General features: G+C 49.1%; 1 protein-coding gene, 1 non-coding gene and 1 pseudogene across 7 annotated transcripts in view; 1 reads left to right on the top strand and 2 right to left on the bottom strand.

The window, feature by feature from the left end:
• The first annotated feature begins 8,069 nt into the window (after positions 1-8,069).
• Positions 8,070-22,379, top strand: part of DNAJB6 (DnaJ heat shock protein family (Hsp40) member B6) — a 79,815-nt gene continuing 65,505 nt past the window's right edge. For 3 of the 6 annotated variants that reach the window (XM_035254260.3, XM_035254255.3, XM_035254258.3), the window contains exon 1: positions 8,070-8,206. The gene's annotated coding sequence lies outside the window, so the exon portion shown is untranslated. Of the gene's footprint in view, positions 8,207-8,603; positions 8,867-9,161; positions 9,260-22,379 lie in introns of those variants that run through there. The other 3 variants (XM_078343338.1, XM_078343337.1, XM_035254257.3) reach the window with 2 other exon arrangements.
• LOC118143946 (U6 spliceosomal RNA) lies at positions 11,465-11,568 on the bottom strand. Its single transcript, XR_004728428.1, has one exon. It is a non-coding gene; the product is annotated as a U6 spliceosomal RNA (small nuclear RNA).
• Positions 12,206-12,627, bottom strand: LOC100390038 (large ribosomal subunit protein P1 pseudogene; annotated as a pseudogene).

Below are 22,379 nucleotides of genomic sequence, written 5' to 3'. Positions count from 1 at the left end.
GTCTTATTGGGCATCGGGAGATGTGGGCACCACAGGGAACCATGCCTCTTGTCCCTGTGGTCACTCCTCAGCCTCCCGTCTGACCCCCGTCAACACTGGGCCTTCCTCCCTCCACCTGGGAGCAGTGCAGCCTTCCCGGCCTTTGCGCTTGCTGGCCCAGGAAACTCCTCACTCCACTTTAGCCTTGAATGTTTCAGCTGACCTCAGTACCAGAGGCTCCCTGTGAGCCATTACCCCGAATCCATCCATCCATGTTCTCCTCCCTCCCTCCCTCCTTCCCTCTCTCTCTCTTTCTCTTTCTTTCTTTCTGACAGAGTTTCACTCTTGTTGCCTAGGCTGGGAGTGCAACGGCGTGATTTCAGCTCGCTGCAACCTCCACCTCCTGGGTTCAAGCAGTTCTCCTGCCTCAGCCTCCCAAGTAGCTGGGATTACAGGCCCACACCACCATACCCAGCTAATTTTGTATTTTTAGTAGAGACAGGGTTTCACCATGTTGGCCACGCTGGTCTTGAACTCTTGACCTCATGATCTGCCCACCTCGGCCTCCTAAAGTGGTGGGATTATAGGCGTGACCCACTGCACCCTGCCTCCATGCTCCTTCTTTCTTGAGGCTGGTCCCACTTCTGCCTGGCTCTGTCTCCACCTCCCCGGTCTCCTGGGCTGTGCTGAGGTAAGGGGTGTGAACCCCTCTTCAAGGTGAGCCCCGCCCCTGCACCTTGCCCCCGGAACACTCGCTTTCTCTCCAGCCCCGCGGTTCCTGGCTCTTTCCAGCAGGCTCTATGATTAGAAGAGTGTGTAAGTGTCTCTGAGGTAATGGCCAAACAGAAGCCACCACCACCACCAAACCAGATAAACCCACACCTTCCCCTGTTGTTCCCTCCCTGGCTGTCCGGCTTCCCTCGCCTGTTCTGACAGATCTTTCCAGCTGCCACTTGGGCTCCCCACAAGGCACGGAACAGCCGTCTCCTGCGGCAGTTACTCTTTCAGAGGTCACAAAACTTTTTTTTTTTTTTTTGCAACGGAGTCTTGCTCTGTCTCCCAGGCTGGAGTGCAATGAGGTGATCTCTGCTCACTGCAACCTCCCTGGTTCAAGCGATTCTCTTGCCTCAGCCTCCTGAGTATCTGGGGTTACAGGCATGCACCACCAAGCCCAGCTAATTTTTGTATATATTTTTTTATTTTTTAACTGACCAAATACGGTTTCAGCATTTTTTTTTTTTAAGACGGGGTTTCATCATGTTGGTCAGGCTGGTCTTGAACTCCTGATCTCAGGTGATCCGCCTGCCTTGGCCTCCAAAATGCGTGGATTACAGGCATGTAATTTTTGTATCTTTAGTAGAGACAAGGCTTCACCAGTTGGCCCGGATGGTCTTGATCTCCTGACCTCATGATCCACTCGCCTTGGCCTCCCACAGTGCTGGGATTACAGGAATGAGCCACCTCACCCAGCCCTGAGGTTACCAAACTTTACTTATGAACCCTTCCCAGCTCTCACTCCCCAATTTTTTTTTGAGATGGAGTCTCACTCTGTTGCCCAGGCTGGAGTGCAATGGCATAATCGTGGCTCACTGCAACCTGTCTCCCAGGTTGAAGCAATTCTCCTGCCTCAGCCTCCAGAGTAGCTGGAGTTACAGGTGGGTGTCACCAGTAACCTGGCTAATTTTTTTTTTTTTTTTAAGATGGAGTTTCACCATGATGGCCAGGCTGATCTTGAACTCCTGACCTCAGGTGATCCACCCACCTCGGCATCCCAAAGTGCTACGATTACAGGCGTGAGCCACCGTGCCTGGCCTTTTTTTTTCCTTTTTCTTTTTGAGACAAAGTCTCACTCTTGTCACCCAAACTGGAGTGCAATGCCATGATCTCAACTCATTGCAACCTCCACCTCCTAGGTTCAAGCAATTCTCCTGCCTCGGCCTCCTGAATAGCTGGGATTACAGGCACCTGCCACCACACTTGGCTACATTTTGTATTTTTAGTAGAGACAGGTTATCACCGTGTTGGCCAGGCTGGTCTCAAACTCCTGACCTCAGGTGATCCACCTGCCTTGGCCTCCCAAAGTGCTGGGATTACAGGCAGGAGCCATTGCACCCGGCCTAAGTTTTGTATTTTTAGTAGAGATGGGGTTTCACCATATTGGTCAGGCTGGACTTGAACTCCTGACCTGGTGATATGCCTGCCTCAGCCTCCCAAAGTGCTGGGATTACAGGTGTGAGCCACCGTACCTGGCTCCTTATTTATTTATCTCATTTTATTTTTTGATACAGGGTTTCACTCTGTTGTCCAGGCTGGAGTGCAGTGGCTTGATCGTGGCTCACTGCAGCCTCAGTCTCCCCAGGCTCAAACAATCCTCCTGCCTCAGCCTCCTGAGTAGCTGGGACTACAGTTTACTTTTTATAGAGATGGGGTTTTACCACGCTGCCCAGGCTGGTCTCAAATTCCTGAGCTCAAGGGATCTGCCTTTCAAAGTGCAGAGATTACAGGCATGTGCCACGGTACCTGCTCCTCTCACTGCCTTTTTATTTTTTATTTTCCTTTTTAGTTTCTTCTTTTTTTTTTTCTTGAGACAGAGTCTTGCTCCCTGGCCAGGCTGGAGACCATGGCACGATATCGGCTCACTGCAACCTCTGCCTCCTGGGTTTAGGCGGTTCTCCTGCCTCAGCCTCCGGAGTAGCTGGGACCACAGGTGGACGCCACCAGGCCCAGCTAAGTTTTGTATTTTTAGTACAGACAGGGTTTCACCATGTTGGCCAGAATACTCTCTACTTCCTGACCTCACGAGGTCTCCATCTCCTAACCTTGCCGTCTGCCCACCTCAGTCTCCCTCAGTGCTGGCATTATAGGCGTGAACCACCACGCCTGGTAGTTTTTAGTTTTGAGACAGTTTTGCTCCTTTTATTTGTTTGTTTCTGAACATCTCTTTCTTGATAGTTTTGCTCTTATCCCTGAGGCTGGAGTGCAATGGTACAATATGGGCTCACTGCAATCTCCATCTCCTGGGTTCAAGCGATTCTCCTGCGTCAGCCTCCGGAGTAGGTGGGATTACAGGCGTGTATCATTATGTCCAGCTAATTTTTTTTTTTTTGAGACGGAGTTTCACTCTTGTTACCCAGGCTGGAGTGCAATGGTGCGATCTCGGCTCACCGCAACCTCCGCCTCCTGGGTTCAGGCAATTCTTCTGCCTCGGCCTCCCAAGTAGCTGGGATTACAGGCACGTACCACCATGCCCAGCTAATTTTTTTTTTTTTTTTGTATTTTTAGTAGAGACGGGGTTTCACCATTTTGACCAGGATGGTCTCGATCTCATGACCTCGTGATCCACCCACCTCGGCCTCCCAAAGTGCTGGGATTACAGGCTTGAGCCACCGCGCCCGGCCGATTTTTGTATTTTTAGTAGAGACAGGTTTTCACCAGGTTGATGAGGCTAGTCTTGACCTCCTGACCTCAGGTGATCTACCCACCTCTGCCACTCTCTCTCTTTTTTTTTTTTTTTAAGAGATGGGGTTTCACCATGTTGGCCAGGCTGGCCTCGAACGCCTGACCTCAGGTGATCCACCCACTTCCTCCCAAAGTGCTGGGATTATAGGCCTGAGCCACTACGCCCCGCACCCACCTCTGCCTCTCAGAGTGCTGGGATTACAGACATGAGCCACCATGTCTGGCCTCTTGTTGCTTTTTTAAACTGTTGATGTTGACCCAGCCTCTTTGGAAGCTCCTTTATTTATTTATTTTTTTTTTTGAGGCAGAGTTTCGATTTGTGGCCTAGGCTGGAGAGCAGTGGTGTGAGCTCAGCTCACTGCAACCTCCATCTCCCAGGTTCAAGCAGTTCTCCTGCCTCAGCCTCCCCAGTAGCTGGGACTATAGGCATGCACCACCACGCCTGGCTAATTTTGTATTTTTAGTAGAGACAGGGTTTCACCATGTTGGTTAGGCTGCTCTCGAACTCCTGATCTTATGATCAGCCTCCCTCGGCCTCCCAAAGTGTTGGGATTACAAGCGTGAGCCATGGCGCCTGGCCAGAAATTTTTTTTTTGGTAGAGATGGGAGGCTGAAGTGGGTGGATCACCTGAGGTCAGGCGTTCGAGGCCAGCCTGGCCAACATGGTGAAACCCCATCTCTTAAAAAAAAAAAAAAAAGAGAGAGAGAGAGAGGCAGAGGTGGGTAGATCACCTGAGGTCAGGAGGTCAAGACTAGCCTCATCAACCTGGTGAAAACCTGTCTCTACTAAAAATACAAAAATCGGTCTTGTGGTGTTACCCAGGCTGAGGAATTCCTAGGTCAAGGAGTCCTCCTGCCTCAGCCTCCTGAAGTGCTGGGATTACAGGTGTGCACCACTGCGATCAGCCTGATACATATTTTAATAACAAGAAATACATATATTCCTTTTTTGAAGGGGGAAGAAAAAGCTATTTGTGGCTAGCCTGCCACTTACAATGTAAAATTCATGTCTGTGCTGTCTGCATTTCAAGATTAGCTCACAACTGCTGTAGGGACTTATTAAAGGTAAAACATCCCATGACAGTACTGTCTGTCAACACTGAGATGGAAATAAACCTCCATCGACCTCCTAGCAGATAGGTTACATGTGACAGTGCCAAGCTGCGCACATATCTGAAATTCCAGTCTTTGCTGAGATTACTTTACGTTTTATTATGAGATGCCCATACTAACACAAAATACTGTGCTATTTCTTCCTTTTGACCATTTGTATAACCAGTAAAAAAAAAAAAAAAAAGAGAGAATAGGCTGGGCATGGTGGCTCACATCTGTAATCCAAACACTTTGGAGGCCAAGGTGGGCAGATCACCTGAGGTCGGGAGTTCACGACCAGCCTGACCAACATGGTCTTTATAATAATAATTATAAAAGAAATTAAAAAGAAAACCTGTCTTTATAATAATAATTAAAAAAAGAGAATAGAGGCTGGGCTCGGTGGCTCACGCCTGTAATCTCAGCACTTTGGGAGGCGGAGGTGGCTGGATCACTTAAAGTCAGGAGTTGGAGACCAGCCTGGCTAACATGGTGAAACTTCACCTCTACTAAAAATACAAAAAATTAGGCAGGCATAGTGGCTCATGCCTGTAATCCCAGCTATTCAGGAGGGTGAGACAGGAGAATCACCTAAACCTGGGAGCTGAAGGTTGCAGTGAGCTGAGATCATGCCACTGCACTCCAACTCAGTCTCAAAAAAAAAAAAAATAGAATAGAGAATCAAGTCAGATTTTCCTTTGCTAACTGATCATCTGCTAGAAATGACATGCGGTAACACAAAGTTTAAGAAATATGAAAAATGACCTGGCACAGTGGCTCACACCGGTAATCCCAGCACTTTGGGAAGCTGAGGCAAGAGGACCGCTTGAGCCCAGGAGGTCAAGGCTGCAGCGGGTCATGACTGAACCACTGCACCCCAGCCTGAATGACAGAGCAAGATCCTGTCTCAAAAGAAAAAAAAAGAATAGAAAATATAAAGCAATCTTTCATTTTGAAGTATAAAAATTAGAGCCATTAACCAAGTGTTCCAGTTGTCTAAAATGAAGGAGCTGTAGAGGGGAAATTTTCCCTCCGGTCTCTGAGGGTTTGATAACGGAGTCTCTGAGCTAAGCTGACAGTAGACAGATTGACAAGAGAAAAAGTATACAAATTTACAACGCATACTAGGGCAACCCAGAATCCAGTGAGATCTGCAGCTCATGAGTTTTGCCTTCCGAAGAATCGGTGGGGGCCTGTGGCAAAGTCTGTCTGGGCATGGAGCTGAGGTCCCTTGGCACTCTTGTCTGGTGATACCGGTTCTTTCTTCCCTGTGGCTGAGATTTCCAGGAAGGGGGTCAAGACAATTGAGTTCCTTTGGGATGATCTATCTTTATGTGGTTAAGGGGAATTCAGAGAATGCCCCTCCCTGCCTTGGCAGGTCCCCATATGCCCTCGGATCGATGGCATACTAACTTGGTACTCAGTGTACTAGTTATTAATCAGTACCCTAACGTGGCATAATTCGGGGTGGCATTTCTTGAACTCTTTCATTACTAACAGTTCTAATAAACTACAAGTTATTCAAGTGCTAAAGGGCCTTTTACTTGAATATACCCCAGGCTTTAAGTGATCAAGAACTCATCACCGTTGTTAGTTGAGAAGGTGGCTGAGCAGGTCCCTAGAATTCAGTGTCAGCACATCACAGGATCAGGAAAGGCGTGACAAAAAGGGATTTTTATGTCTTAAAGGAAAGTACAAGGTGGGCGGGGACCAAGACAACACAGTAGCAAGCATCTGGCTCAATGCTGGAGAGGAAGACTGGGAGACGCGGGCCAGGCTCCAGTGCATAACTGCTTGTCTGCCTCCTTAGGCTGTGGGTCGACTGCACCCGTTCGCTACTGGAAACGAGTCTGACCGCACGGGGTCGTCTCCACGCGTGTTGTGTTGATCTCCAGGGTTAGAACCAGAACGCATGAGGACGCGGGAAAGACTAGAGGGCCTGGGGCTGACCTAAAGTCCAGCGATCAAAATGCTCTGCGTTTTCAGGAAACTACTGTCACGATTTAATCTAAAAAACCTCATCTGTATTTTCGGCCACAGTTTCCTTCTGTCATCATTACTTGGCGAAGTCTTCACGCTCTCCGGTTCGCCGGGGAACTCAGGGTGACTGGGCTTCCTTAAATTGGGGAGCGGGGACTTGTCTTCCCGGGCCTCTGCTTGGTTTTTTTCCTCCTCAAGCATCTGCCTTCCAAGTGCGGGGATTATACGCATGCGCCATCGCGCCCGGCGCTCTCACTGCCTTATTTGTTTTTAGTTTTCAGACAGTTTTGCTCCTTTTTTTTTTCTGAGACGGAGTTTTGCTCTTCTTACCCAGCCTGGAGTGCAATGGCGCGATCTCGGCTCACCGCAACCTCCGCCTCCTGGGTTCAGGCAATTCTCCTGCCTCAGCCTCCTGAGTAGCTGGGATTACAGGCACGCGCCACCATGCCCAGCTAATTTTTTGTATTTTTAGTAGAGACGGGGTTTCACCATGTTGACCAGGATGGTCTCGATCTCTTGACCTCGTGATCCACCCGCCTCGGCCTCCCAAAGTGCTGGGATTACAGGTGTGAGCCACCGCGCCCGGGTTTCTTTTCTTTTCTTTTTAAAAAGACGGGGTTTCAGCATGTTGGCCAGGCTGGTCTCGAACTTCTGGCCTCAAGTGATCCGCCCGCCTCGGCCTCCCAAAGTGCTGGGGTTACAGGCGTGAGCCACTGCGCCCGGCCTGACAGTTTTGCTCTTGTCTCCCAGGCAAGAGTGTAATAGCGTGATATCGGCTCAAAGCAACCTCAACCTCACGGGTTCAAGCGGTTCTCCTGCTTCAGCCTCTCGAGTAGCTAGGATTACAGGTGTGCGCCACCAGGCCCGGGTCATCTCTGTATTTTAGAGACGGGGGTTTCATTATGTTGGCCAGGCTAGTCTTGAACTCTCGACCTTAGGTGATCTGCCAGCCTCGGCCTTTCAAAGTGCTGTGGTTTCAGGCCTGAGCCACCGCGCCCGGCCCTCTTGCTGCCATTTTTAAACCAGTGATGTTGACCCAGCCTTTTTGGAAGCTTTTTTTTTTTTTTGAGACACAGTCTCGCCCTGTCGCCCAGGCTGGAAGGCGCGCTCTCGGCTGTTCTCAGCCCGCGCCCCAGCTTTCGTCCCGCTGTGGGGAGAGGCCACGCAGCTCCACAGGGGGGCCGCGGGCGAGAGGCGGGGCCAAGAGGAAGGTGAAGGGCGCGAGGAGTTCGCGGTTTCCAGAACCGGTTCCTTCTCGCCCACAACGATCAATCCCTCGTGGAGTCTTCTCGGCCTCCCTGGAGTAGGCCGCCCATTGGCTACGGCGCTTTCGGCACGTCTGGGTTCTCGGGTACCGTAGACGCGGTCTCGAGCTCCGCCCCCTCACCCCCAGCTTCCTGGCCTCCAAGTGGCGGCGGAAGGGCCTAGAACCTTCGCGAAGGTGGGGCGGGCGCCCCGACACCGAGCCCGCGGTATGGGCAGTGGAAACTGCGCATGCGCGGCGTCAGGACCGGGCGGAAGTTGACGATGCTGTGCCGCCGCCGCGTGACGCATTTCCTGTTTGTTGTTGGAGAAAGGAGAGAAAGGAAAGCGCGAGGAGCCGCCGCCACCAGCGCAGTAGTGCTGGAGCCCTGAGGAGATTCGGGCCGTCACCCCCACCTCCCCTGCGTCCCGCCACCGGTCGCCTTCGTCCTCGGTGAGCGTCTACTCCGAGGGTCAGGGAAGGTCGGCCGAGGGCCCCGCGCGCAGCCGGCAGACGGCGGACCTGACCCGGCGCCTCGCAACAGCGTGCGGGGGGTGACCGGGGTCGCCGGCCGGACTAGGGCTGGGCGGGGCGGGGGGGCCGTGGCCCGGGTCGCGGGGCGAAGGGTGGGTGGGGTCCTCTGGGGCTGGGGTTGGGGTTGGGGCTGGGGTCTGGTGCCGCCCGGCCGCGTCCTCCCCGCCCGGCGTCCTTGCTGGAGCGCGGCCCGGCCTCCGCGGCGGCGGTCGGGGGTGGGGGTGGGGCTTGGGCCTGGGAGCGGCCGGCTGGGGCCCGGGGGGCCGGGGGCGGGCACCGTGGGAGGCGTGGAGCGCTTGCTTTTCCTAAGCCTCCCGCACTTGGAGTCTGAAACCAGAAACGCGAGTGGCCGGCGGAGCAGGAATGCGTGTCCACGCCGCCAAGTTCGGAGGGAGAAGGGAGCAGGTGGTGGACTGCAGAGCGCTGTTCCTGGGAATCGCGAAGGGTGGTCAGAAGTTTGTGGATGAGCGGGCTGTTTCTTACTCTGAACGCCGCTCTACTCTGCCTTAAAGAAGCTGTACCGTGGCTCATGCGGCTCAAGTTCATCCAAGTTTATACTAAAACTTACCCAACTAGGAGGTCAGTGACACGCCGAGTGTAAACTGCAGACCATGTGTTGGCTCGAAAAAGGTTTTGGTGCCGGCGCATTTTTTAAAGGATGGATTTGCTAGTCAGATGTAAACTTCATTACTAATTTCCTCATAAACGAGGCAGGAAACAGCCTGAGTAGAAGGACCGTGCCAGCAACGAAGGGTTGCTGCCTGTGAGCCCGGAGGCTTCAGCCTGTTTGGGAAGAGTAGGCTGAGCGGCGCTCTTTGTAGTTCTCATCGTTTTTATTTTATTTTTGAGACGGAGTTTTGCTCTTTTTGTTCAGGCTGGAGTGCTGTGGCACGATCTCGACTCACCGCAACCTCCGCCTCCCGGATTGAAGCAATTCTCCCGCCTCAGCCTCCGGAGTAGCTGGGATCACAGGCATGCACTACCACGCCCAAGCTATTTTTGTATTTTTAGTGGAGACGGAGGTTCTCTATGTTGGTCAGGCTGGTCTCGAACTCCTGGTCTCAAGTGATCTGCCTGCCTCAGCCTCCCAAAGTGCTGGGATTACAGGCGTGAGTCACCGCGTCCCGCAGACTCTAGCCTTCATTGTTTACACTCTTGAGAGCCTTAAGCTTCCTTGGAGTTGGTGCTTTCACATTTCTTTCTGCCTTTTGTGATAAAAGGATGAATGCTTTTTATACACAGCGTAATGAGCTGTGCGTTTTTATGGATTATGTCGAATGTGAAATTTGGGAATTACGTTGCCTTCAATTGGTACATGTGGAGACTTGACAGGAAGTGGGAGAATAAAAGGTTGAGAAGCTTTTGAAAAATGCCCAACTAGGTTTAGTCTGCTGTGGAAGGTAAGAAAGTTGGGAATTTCAGAGGGCAAAACTTCTAAAATATTTGAAGGTCGGACATGTAGGTTCACGCCTGTAATCCCAGTACTTTGGGAGGCCGAGGCGGACAGATAACCTGAGGCCCGGAGTTTTATCAGCCTGACCAACATGGGGAAACTCCATCAATACCTAAAATACAAATAATTAGCGGGGTGTGGTGGCGTATACCTGTAATCCCAACTACACGGGCGGCTGAGGCGGGAGAATCGCTTGAACTTGGGAGGCGGAGGTTGCAGTCAGCTGAGATCGTGCCGTTGCGTTCCAGCCTGGGCAACGAGAGCAAAACTCCGTCTCAGAAAACGAAAACAAACCAAAAAAATTGGGATGAGTTCAGAACCCTCTTCAAAACGTCAGTATTTAAAAATTTATTCTGGATATGAAAGTGTTAGGTTTGGGAAGTAATTCTGGCTGTAGGGCAGTTTTTTTTGGAACACTGGGGAGTGTTGTTGAATATTGTACAGACTAAGATACGGCTATGGTATTACAGTGTGATACCTGTAACTGAGTGGCATACGTTAGCTTGTGTTTTTAAGCAAGCACTTAGTCCCTTGTATTAACTCTGGACAGTTTCAAATGACAGTGGTACCCGTCACCCCCATCAGTTTTCAAGGAAGATAACGCAAATCCAGGTTTGGGGTATGGGGTGGGATGGTCTGTTTGCACCTTTTTTATTTTTGAGATGGAGTTTCGTTCTTGTTGCCCAGGCTGGAGTACAGTGGCGCCATCTTGGCTCACTGCACCCTCCCCCTCCCAGGCTCAAGGGATTCTCCCACCTCAGCCTCCGGAGTAGCTGGGATTTACAGGCACCCGCCATCACACCCGGCTAATTTTTGTATTTGTAGTAGAGATGGGGTTTTCCCATGTTGGCCAGGCTGCTCTCAAACTCCTGACCTCAGGTGATGCACTGTCTTGGCCTCCCAAAGTGCTCGGATTACAGGCGTGAGCCCCCGCTTCCAGCTGTCATGTATTTATTTACTTTTTTTGTTGTCATTTTAAAAGATTTTTTAACAAGAGGGCACTTTAAAACTTGGGCAGGTATTTTTAGTCATCCTGAACATGTCGCTGTGGACTGAGTGTAACCCGCCTGACCGCACAGACAACGCCTTACTGTGGTCAGCAGTAAAGGTCAGCTTCTGTATTGGCTATTGCTTACGCGTATCTGTTGAGGAATAAGAGAATATAGTCAGTCTTTGTGAGTTGATGTTTTGACAGGATTTTTACTTTTTAATATTTATTTGCATCCAGGTTAGACACTGGATTAACAGGATTTTAAAAAAACATTTTTAAAACTTTTATTTTCTGAGAAATGATTCTGTTCAAAATCGGTTTGTTTAAATTTGTCCAGGACACCACCTTGTGGTGAGAGGCGGGTAACTGCAGGCTTTTTAGCGAGTAAGAAGAGTGGCAGGATTTGGCAAATGCTGTACTTGATGAATAGAACTTGAGAATCTCAGACTTAAAAAGAGGTTAATGAGACGAAAAGCAAAGTTGGTGAAAACAAGAATATGTTAGAAACGATGATGTAGGAATAGAAAAATGACGCCTACCTAGAAAAAATGATTTTCTGGATAAGTCAACTAGGAAAAATTGATGCGTTCCTTGTATTGATATTAATGAGGTGTTTTGTCAGAATCCTATGTTTTTGTATGGACATAAATCATGGTTGATCTTTTTCATGTTCTTGGAGACGTCCTAGTTGAGAAGTAAGTTGTTTTTTTTTTTCTAAAAAAATTTTTTTATTTAAATATGGAACTGCTTCATTAATTTCCATGTCATCCTTACGCAGGGGCCGTGCTAATCTTCTGCATCGTTCCAGTTTTTTTTTTTTTTTGAGACGGAGTTTCGCTCTTGTTACCCAGGCTGGAGTGCAATGGCACGATCTCGGCTCACCGCAACCTCTGCCTCCTGGGTTCAGGCAATTCTCCTGCCTCAGCCTCCTGAGTAGCTGGGATTACAGGCACGTGCCACCATGCCCAGGTAATTTTTTTTGTATTTTTAGTAGAGACGGGGTTTCACCATGTTGACCAGGATGGTCTCGATCTCTTGACCTCGTGATCCACCCGCCTCGGCCTCCCAAAGTGCTGGGATTACAGGCGTGAGCCACCGCGCCTGGCCCTATTATTTTTAAAATATATTTTTTTGAGTTAGGGTTTTACTCTCACCCAGACTGGGCAATCTCAGTTCACCCCATCTTCTGCCTCTTAGGCTCAAGCGATTCTCCTGCTTCATCTTTCTGGGTAGCTGGGATTACAGGTGTGCTCCACTACCACCTAGCTATTTATTTTATTTTTTTTGTTTTGGGGTTTTGCTCTCATTGCCCAGGCTGGAGTGCAATGGTGCGACCTTGGCTCACTCCAACCTCCGCCTCCCGGGTTCAAGCAGTTCTCCTGCCTCAGTCTTCCGAATAGCTGGGATTACAGGCATGCTACCATGTCCGGCTAATTCTGCATTTTTTTTTTTTTTTTTTAAGTTTAGGTTTTTATTGAACACATTATAAAAGAGGTTTAGTCAAAAAGACCAAAGCCCATATCATCATCAGACTCCTCGGATTCTTCTTTCTTTGCTTCTACTTTCTTCTCCTCAGCCGGAGCAGCAGCAGTGGAGAGGGCAGGACCTCCTGCTGGTGCAGCACCAGCTGCTGGAGCAGACCCACCAGCCCCTTCGTTGCAGATGAGGCTCCCAGTGTTGACATTGGCCAGGGCCTTTGCAAACAAGCCAGGCCAAAAAGGTTCAACATTTACACGGGCTGCTTTAATGAGGGCATTGATCTTATCCTCTGTGACGGTCACCTCATCGTCATGCGGAATGAGGGCCGAGTAGATGCAGGTGAGCTCGGAGACGGAGGCCATGGTGCGGGTGAGTGTGGGGCTAGCGCTGCCGGACGTGGTGCTAGTCGCCGGATGAAGGAGGGTCTCACCCCAATGCGGCCTTAACTTCCTCTGAAGAACTGAGCACTTTGGTGTCAGCTGAGGAAAGTAATTGTGCATTTTTACTAGAGACGGGGTTTCACCATGTTGACCAGGCTGGTCTTGAACTCCTGACCTCAAATGATCCACCTGCCTCGACTTCCCAAAGTGTTGGGATTACAGATGTGAGCCACTGAGCCTGGCCAATTACTATGTTTTTTTTTTTTTTTTCTTGTTACCCAGGCTGGAGTGCAATGGTGCGATCTCGGCTCACCGCAACCTCCGCCTCCTGGGTTCAAGCAATTCTCCTGCCTCAGCCTCCTGAGTAGCTGGGACTACAGGTGCACGCCACCATGCGCAGCTAATTTTTTTGTATTTTTAGTAGAGATGGGGTTTCACCATGTTGGCCAGGATGGTCTTGATCTCTTGACCTCATGATCCACCTGCGTTGGCCTCCCAAAGTGCTGGGATTACAGGCGTGAGCCACCGCGCCCGGCCTCCTATGATGTTTTTAATGAAAGAGAGTTAGTTAAGCCCGGAAGTATCTAGTAGGTTATAACTGCCAGTTGAAGAAATGGTTTTTGATTTTGAGTAATGAGGAAATAACTTCTCATATTTGTTTCATAAACATTTTAGGACATATTAAAGAATGAAATAAGTAAGTGATGTTTGATAAGGAGTGAGAATTCACTGCTGTGGGTTTTAATTTTTATTTTTCCTACCTATTTTTTTTTTTTTTTGGTGTTTTAGACTGAGTCTGTCCCCTAGGCTGGAGTGCAGTGGTATGATTGATTTTGGCTCACTGCAACCTCTGTCTCCCAGGCTCAAGCAATTCTTCGGCTTCAGCCTTCTGAGTAGCTGGAATTACAGACATCCACCACCACGCCCAGCCGATTTTTTTTTTTTTTTGAGACAGAATCTCCCTCTGTTTCTCAGGCAAGAGTGCAGTCATAATCTTGGCTCAGTACAACCTCCGCCTTCCAGGTTCAAGTGATTCTCCTGCCTCAGCCTCCAGAGTACCTGGGACCACAGGTGCCTGCCACTATGCCTGGCTGATTCTTGTATTTTTAGTAGAGCTTGAGTTTCGCTGTGTTGGCTAGGCTGGTCTTGAACTCCTGACTTCGGGTGATCCGGCTCTCTTGGCCTCCCAAAGTGCTGGGATTACAGGCGTGAGCCACCTCGCCTCTCCTCAGCTGAGCTTAGAAAACCACTGATTTTTTTTTTGTTTGAGATGGAGTCATGCTCTATTGCCCAGGCTTGAGTGCAGTTGTGTGATCTTGACTCACTTCAAACTCTGCCTCCCAGGTTCAAGCAATTCTCCTGCCTCAGCTGGGACCCTGCGCCATCACTCCTGACTTGATTTGTAATTTTAGTAGAGTTGGGCTTTTAACATGTTGGCCAGACCGTTCTCAAACTCCTGACCTCAGGTGATCCACCCCTGCTTGGCCTCCCAGAGTGCTGGGATTGCACACATGAGCTACCCACGCCTGTCCAGAAACTGATGATCTTTATGTGGCATGTTTTCTAAAAGTCCTGAAGTTAGAGTTTATTAAATTTATTGGAGAAGGTTATTTTTGATTAATGGCGATTAGACTAATTCTTTTTGTGGTTCTACTGAAGAGGTTTTTCTGTTTTGATCATTTGCAATTCTGTTTCTGTAAACAATATTCATGTCTTGCTTTGCACAATTAGTTCTTTTGCTTTTTTTTTGGTGACAGGTTTTTCTCTTTTTGCCCAGGCTGGAGTGCAGTGGCGCGATCTCAGCTAACTGCAATGTCTGCCTCCCGGGTTCAAGCGATTCTCCTGCCTCAGACTCCCACTATAGGCCTGTGCCACCACGCCTGGCTGATTTTGTATTTTTAGTAGAGAAGGGGCTTCTGCATGTTGGTCAGGCTAGTCTCGAACTCCTGACCTCAGATGATCTGCCTGCCTCGGCTTCTCTAAGTGCTGGGATTACAGGCGTGAGCCACAACACCTGGCTGAGCAGCACAGTTTTATAAAGGATTTTTGCTAAGTGGGGTGCTGGTGGACACCTGTGCTTCTAGAGCTCTGTTGTGAGTGATCTGTAGAAATTATTTCCTTTGATGTAGTGTATTATTTTAAATGCAGATGATGCGCCGGTTTTTCCTGGCGGAGCTTCTGGAGGGCAGGGAAGGCGGCTTGAGTATGCCTTCAGTCCTCCTGAGTGCTCATGTTTCTCCAGTACCTGGAGTTTTGTTATTTATAAACGTGTGTCTTCGTTAGGTGCCCAGTTTGAACTTAAGACTCCTGGGCTGAAACCTTCCTCCCGCCTCAGCCTCCCCAGTTGCTGGGACTTCGGGGGCACGTTTTGTGCTCGGCCCCCACGTGGGTTTTGGACTTGCTGGAATACTGACGTTGACTTAATTCTTCTGAGCCCCGGTTTCCTCACCTACAAGCAGTAACTCACAGAATGCCTGATAGGATATGCACCTGCCATTATGCATGCCGTGACACGAGTCAGTAAGACATTGTTGCCCCAGCTTTTCTCCCTTGATTGGCTAGTAACGAAGCCTCAGTTATTAGTAAACTAATTGAGCACCATGTGACTTGATGATTAGTTAGTCATGCCGTTTGGGTTCTAAGAAGTGTATTTATTTTTTTGGGATGGAATCTAACTCTGTCGCCCACACTGGAGTGCAGTGGCGAAATCTTGGCTCACTGCAACCTCTGCCTCTTGGCTTCCGGTGATTCTCCTGCCTTAGCCTCCCAAGTAGCTAAGATTACGGGCGTGTACCACTGTGCCCAGCTAATGTTTTTTTTTTTAGACGGAGTTTTGCTCTTGTTAACCCAGGCTGGAGTGCCATGGCGGGATCTTGGCCCACCGCAACCTTCGCCTCCTGGGTTCAGGCAATTCTCCTGCCTCAGCCGCCTGAGTAGCTGGGATTACAGGCACGCGCCACCATGCCCAGCTAATTTTTTGTATTTTTAGTAGAGACGGGGTTTCACCATGTTGACCAGGATGGTCTCGATCTCTTGATCCACCCGCCTTGGCCTCCCAAAGTGCTGGGATTACAGGCTTGAGCCACCGCGCCTGGCTAATTTTTGTATTTTTAGTAGAGGTGGTCTTGAACTCCTGATCTCAGGTGATGCACCCACCTCAGTCTCCCGAAGTGCTGGGATTGCAGGCGTGAGCCACTGTGCCTGGCTTTCTTTTTTATGTTAGAAATGGAAGATTGCTGGCATTAGTTGTAGCATTTGTGGATGAGCATGGAACCCTCTTGGTAGAGTCTCCTTGTCTTAGAGGAAGGCCCTGAACAGCTGCTTTGAATAGCTCTCCTTGTCTGCTGCTTGTTTCTGATTCAGGCACATCTCATTTGAAGCATCTTAGTAATGGTCTCCCTGCTGTTCAGCCGTCACTCTCTTCCTTAAGTCCACCTCCCTTGTAGTTAGAAGGTGTCTTTCCAAATACTCTGTTGACTTCACACCACTGCTTAACTCTTCTACTGAACAGTGGAAAAGTCCTAATTCCTTCGGTCTAAAATTCTTCAGTGCAGCTTGTTCTTTCTTGTCCTGACCCCCGCCCCCACCAGCGCCTTACGCTAACATTCTACCAAACTAAGTTGTGTCACACGTGCGCTGTGTGCCTTCGTGGTTTTGCATGAGCATACGCCGTTACTTGTGTGTGGAATACTTTCACCTCTGTTCTCTGCCTGGGGTGCTTACTCTTTCATTTCATCAGTAAAATGTCAGTGTTCTCTTAATCTTCCCTTTCCTCATGGTTTCCATACCATCTCCCCAGCACTCTGTACATATTTGTCTTTTTGAACATTTAAAAAAATTTTCTAATGGGGCCAGCCTCACTAAAATGAAACAGTTGGGCAAACTGTGACCCTCCCTTCCCTTGAGAGTCTTACCTGCCCAAAGGTAATGGGAACGTAGGACAGTGACGCCAGGTTTACAAAGACCAGGGGGACTAGCAGAGTTTCATTCTGTGTGTGTGTGTGTGTCTGTGTGTGTGTGTGTGTGTCTGTGTGTGTGTCTGTCTGTCTTGCCGTGTCACCCAGGTTGGAGTACAGTGGTACAATCATGGCTCACTGCAGCCTAGACCTCCTGGGCTCGAGCCATCCTCCCACCTCACCCTCATGAGTAGCTGGGATTATGCACATGTGCTATCATACCTGGCTAATTATTTTTTGAGACAGAGTCTTGCTCTGTCACCTAGGGTGGAGCGCATTGGTGTGATCTCAGCTCACTGCAACTGCCACCTCCCAAGTTCAAGAAATTCTCATACCTCAGCCTCCTGAGAAGCTGGTATTACAGGCGCACCACCACACCTGGCTAATTTTTTGTATTTTTAGTAGAGACGGGGTTTTGCCACGTTGGCCTGGCTGGTATCAAACTCCTGACCTCAGGTAGTCTGCCTGCTTCGGCCTCCCAAAGTGCTGAGATTTACAGGGATGAGCCACCACACCCGGCCAATGCCTAGCTAATTATTGTAATTTTTGTACATTCAGAGTCTTCCTTTGTTGTCCAGGTTGGTCCTGAGCTCCTTAGCTCAAGCTTTCCCCTTTCCTCTGTCCCCAGAACACTGGGATTACAGGCATGAACCACTGCACCTGCCGGATTGTATTATTCATTGCAGCATCCTGGTCCATATTCCCTTCCTGATGTACTGGTGATTGAGTTCAGAAAGAGCTGTGGGCGGTGTTATGTTTTGTGGGTGACAGTTGGACTGTCCCTGGAGTGTCTGTTGGATTGGGGCAACTAAGACATGACAGCATTGGAGCTTGCTCAGAGGAACCAGGTAGGTCAGGGTTTCTCAGGAGGAACTGTAAATAATTGTAAGTGTATGTTTGTCTAGAGAGAGAAAAACTTGGCAAGATAAAGCCCCCAAATGTCCAAAGACAAGTATGTGGAGGAGAAATTGGACCTGCATCGAATAATCTGAGCAAAGACTAAAGGGTGAAAATTCCCAGGAGACCCTCACTCCCTAGCATAAGGAAGCATTTCTATAGTTAACCAAAATTCAGGGCTTGACTTTGGGGATAGCGTTCCAGTCACTGCAATTGTTCATAGAACAGTTGCACTAATTAGTGGTTATTGAAGTGTGGATGTTTTGTGAGTCAGAGCTTGAATTTGGTATTATAAACATCCTTTTATTTTTTATTTTTTTATTTCTTTTTAAGATGGGGTTTCACCATGATGGCCAGGCTGGTCTTGAACTCCTGACCTCAGGTGATCACCCTCCTCAGCCTCCCGAAGTGCTAGAATTACAGGCGTGAGCCACCGCGCCCAGCTAAGATCGTTTTATTTAATAATTTGTGGAAGACACTCAATATGGCACTTTTCTCAAAGGAAGTACTTGGAGACAACTTTTGTTTTTTTTTTTTCCTCTGATGGAGTCTTGCTTTGTCTCCCAGGCTGGAGTGCAGTTGTGTGATCTTGGCTCACTGCAGCCTCCACCCTCCCAGGTTCAAAGCAAGTGTCCTGCTTCAGCCTCCCCGAGTCTTACGCTGTGATTACAGGTGTGAGCCAGCAGGAATGCCCAGAGACAGCAGCTTTTAAATTCTGAGATGCTCTAGTAGCATACGTCAGACATTAACTGCTTAACTTTTGTCCAGCCTTTGTTCAATCCATTTTTTTTTTTTTTGAAACAGTTTTGCTCGTTGCCCAGGCTGGAGTGCAGTGGTGCAATCTTGGCTCACTGCAGTGTCTGTCTCCTGGGTTCAAGCAATTCTCGTGGCTTAACCTCCTTTGTCCCTGTTGGTCAGACTGGTCTCAGAACTCTTTACCTCAGGTGACCTGGCTGCCTCCCAAAGTGCTGGGATTACAGGGGTGAGCCACCACGCCCTGCCTGTCCTGTCTTTGAATACTGCCTTATCGTTTCTGTTCTGAGTCTTTGATAAGAATGTTAAAAGTCAACAGTAATTGGAAGAATTAACCCTGACAGTCTCCCAACTCACACTTTTATCTGTTAAAAAACTTGTTTGGCTGGGTATGGTGGTTTACTCCTGTATTCCCAGCAGGTGAAACCCTGTCTCTCCTAAAAGAACAAAAATTAGCTGGTATGGTGGGGTGTGTCTGTAATCCCAGCTAGTTAGAGGGCTGAGGCAGGAGAATTGCTTGAACCCAGCGGGCAGAGGTTTCAGTGAGCCGAGATCACACCACTGCACTCCAGCCTATGCGACGGAGAGTGAGACACTGTATCAAAACCTAAAACTGTTGTCAATTTAAAATATTCACTCCAAATTAAGCCAGGAGTATTTTCAGTATTGCTGAAGGCTTTACTTAGTCATGCAGTGTATTTTATCGTGGATTACTGAGCGTCAAGCCTCTCAGTGTTTAGGTGAATGTCAAATGAGGTGGGGGTGATGTGAAGCTGAGGTCTTTTGACTGTTCCTGCTGGCTCCCCAGTGAGGGTGTGGCATCTCTGCAGATGAGTTGCTGTGCTCAGGCAGCTCTGTGTGTGTGTCTCTCTTCTGCCTACTTTTCTCTTTCCTCCCCACCTCCTCATTGTGTGAGCCCACCCACTCCATGTATACCAGTTCCTTTCCCTTTCATCTCAGCCAGGGAGCACTGAGGATGTGCTAGATGGAGCCCAGGGCTCTCTTGCCACGGACAGCATCGTCTGTAACCATAGGACGTGGATGTCACCCATTTCACATTGTCTGTAACCATAGGACGTGGATGTCACCCATTTCACATCGTCTGTAACCATAGGACGTGGATGTCACCCATTTCACATCGTCTGTAACCATAGGACGTGGATGTCACCCATTTCACATCGTCTGTAACCATAGGACGTGGATGTCACCCATTTCACATCGTCTGTAACCATAGGATGTGGATGTCACCCATTTCACCAGGGCAGGTAGCGGAGCACAGTGAAGGTAGGCAGTTTTCCAGGAACCACAGCTCACTTAGGATGAACATACATTTCACTTCCATAGTTCCCATGCGATGAACATTACTAAATCCTTTAGGTACTACATTGGTCTTCCCCTGTCCTCTGGGGTTAAGTTCCAAGGCCCCCAGTGGAAGCCTGAAACCTCTAATAGCCTGGAACCCCATATAATGCTGTATTTTCTCCTGTGCCTCCATACCTAGGCTGAAGTCTGATGTATAAATGAGGCGCACTACCAGATTCACAGTAACTGGTGGAACCATGACAGCACTGTGCTGCTCATTCCATGGGTGAAGGTTTGTTCTTGCTGTAGATTTTAGCTGTCTCAACTTAGGGTTTTTTCCTTAAGTTGAGAATGTTTGCCTTTTTCACTGAAAGGAAGCCTCTCTTTGGCATATTCATTCAGATCAGTGTTCTGACGCTTTGGGCCTCATGAAGTAAAGTGAGGGCTGTTGGAACACAGGCACTGTGGGTAGCACAGTCGGTCTCATAAACCCAGATGACTGAGTGTTGCGGGGTGCGTCCACAGCATGGGTCCACTGGACAGAGGAATGATTCATGTCCTGGGCTGGGGCTGGAGGGAGCAGGTTGGCATGAAATTCTATCACACTACTCTGAACGGTGAGCAGTTTAACATTTAAGACTTATTTTTGGAAATGTTTATTGTTTTTGGACTGTGGTTGGCTGTGGGTAAGACCATGGATAGTTCGAAGCCTCAGGTAAGGGAGGGCTCATGCTTCGGGAGCTGCAGCGCATCCCGAGGCACGGTGTCTCCCCTAGCTTGGGTGACCCTGACAGCTCCATCTCACGGGCTCACTTCTGTTCACAGTTCCTGCTGGAGTCCCTGGGTCCTTTAGGCTGCCATTCTCAGCCTGCTCTATAGCACCTGAGGGCCGGGCCCCACCCCACAGTTCTGGTTCAGGTGCGGGCCTGAGATGAACTTTACAAGTGATGTTGATGCTGCTGCTTCTCCGGGCTTTGAGAATCACTGCATGTTGTTGCAAAATAACTAATTCTAGAGTTCCTGCTGCATTTGTTACCTGGAATTCTTCTATTAAAAAGAGTATTGACTTGTCAAGTATATACTTAAAGATACAGTAATAGTGCATACAGGAAAGGCAGGGTGGTAAGTCCTTGATTCTTAGAGTGATGTAAATTCAAAAATTTTAAATGTTTTTTTTTTTTTTTTTTGAGATGGAGTTTCGCTGTTGTTACCCAGGCTGGAGTGCAACAGCATGATCTCGGCTCACTGCAACCTCTGCCTTCTGGGTTCAAGCTATTCTCCGGCCTCAGCCTCCTGAGTAGCTGGGACTACAGGCGCGCACCACCATGCCCAGCTAATTTTTGTATTTTTAGTAGAGACGAAGTTTCACCATGTTGACCAGGATGGTGTCTATCTCTTGACCTCGTGATCCACCTGCCGTGGCCTCCCAAAGTGCTGGGATTACAGGCTTGAGCCACTGCGCCCAGCCCTTTTTTTTTTTTAATTAAATTTTTTTTTGAGACAGCGTTTCAGCATGTTGCCAAGGCCAGTCTCAAACCGCTGGGCTCACACAGTGTGTCCACCTTGGCCTCCCAAATTGCTGGGATTACAGGTGTGAGCCACCATGCCTGGTCCCATTTGGTTTCTATGTCCTTTCACATGCACTTTGTCTTTTTGAACTTTCTTTTTCCTTTTTTTAAGATAGAGTTTTGCCTTTGTTGCCAGGCTGGGGTGCAGTGGTGTGATCTCAGCTCACTGCAACCTCCACCTCCTGGGTTCAGGCAACTCTCCTGCCTCAGCCTCCCAAGTAGCTGGGACTACCGGCATGTGCCACCATGTCCAGCTAGTTTTGTATTTTTAGTCGAGACGGGATTTTCATGTTGGTCAGGCTGGTCTCAAACTCCTGACCTCAGGTGATCTGCCTGCCTCGGCCTCCCAAAGTGCTGCGATTACAGGTGTGAGCTACCACGTCCAGCTATTCATCTTTAATCTTAATTTATTTTTAAATTTTATGTTAATTTTTTGGAGACAGGGTCTCACTCTCACCCAGGCTGGAGTGCTGTGGCACACCCGGGAACTGGTCTCTAGCTCCTGGGCTCAAGCAGTCCGCCAAAGTACTTGGGTCTCACAAAGTGACGGGATTACACGTGTGTGCCACCATGCCCAGTCAGTATCTGCTCATTTATAAGCTGACATTTATGAAAGCACAGGGCAGGATGAAATTAGAGGCTGCAGCTGGTCAGGGTAAGGGATACTGCTGCTGTTGAAGATAGGTAACAGTGAATGAATTGGAGGTGTTTGAGAGGTAGACTTGGCGGGACTTCGTGATTAATTTGTGTCTGTGCTGAGTGTAGTTGGCGAAGGTGAACATTTCAGAGTCAGGCACCTTGGACTTCAAGGTAGAATTTACTAGGAAAAGACCAGGTGTGTATGGAGTGGGGAGGATTAAGAGTTAAATTTTGGTTGGGGTGTCTGCTGGACATCCAGGTGGCTGTGTCAAGTAGTCATCTGTTTATTTATGTCCGAAGTGCCCAGGAGAGGCCAGAGTTTGGAGCTAACATTTGGGACTCATTGCTAAATCAGTGATTTTTACGTAATGGGAAAGGGTGAAAACCTCCATGTAGGATGAGAGTTGGCCTTGAGCCTTTAGCGTTTCCGCTGTTTCTTCAGTGGGCTAGTAGAGGGGCAAAAGCTGGTGATGGGAGGCAGAGAGAAGTCGGACAGGAGAGTTGGGAAACGTCTGTGGGGTGGTGCCGTGGGTTTTTTACTGACTTACAGAAGAGTGAGTGTCAAGTGGTAGGCAGTGGGGAAGCTGCTGCAGGACTGGGGGAGGAGTCCAGGCAGGAAGTGGAGCAGGTGAGGGTAAGCAGTGCAGAAGGAGCACAGAGGTGAGGGCATCTGC

The sequence above is a fragment of the Callithrix jacchus genome, chromosome 11, assembly GCF_049354715.1.
Source record: "Callithrix jacchus isolate 240 chromosome 11, calJac240_pri, whole genome shotgun sequence".
NCBI lineage: Eukaryota > Metazoa > Chordata > Mammalia > Primates > Cebidae > Callithrix > Callithrix jacchus.
This window is presented reverse-complemented; position numbering and strand designations above follow the sequence as displayed.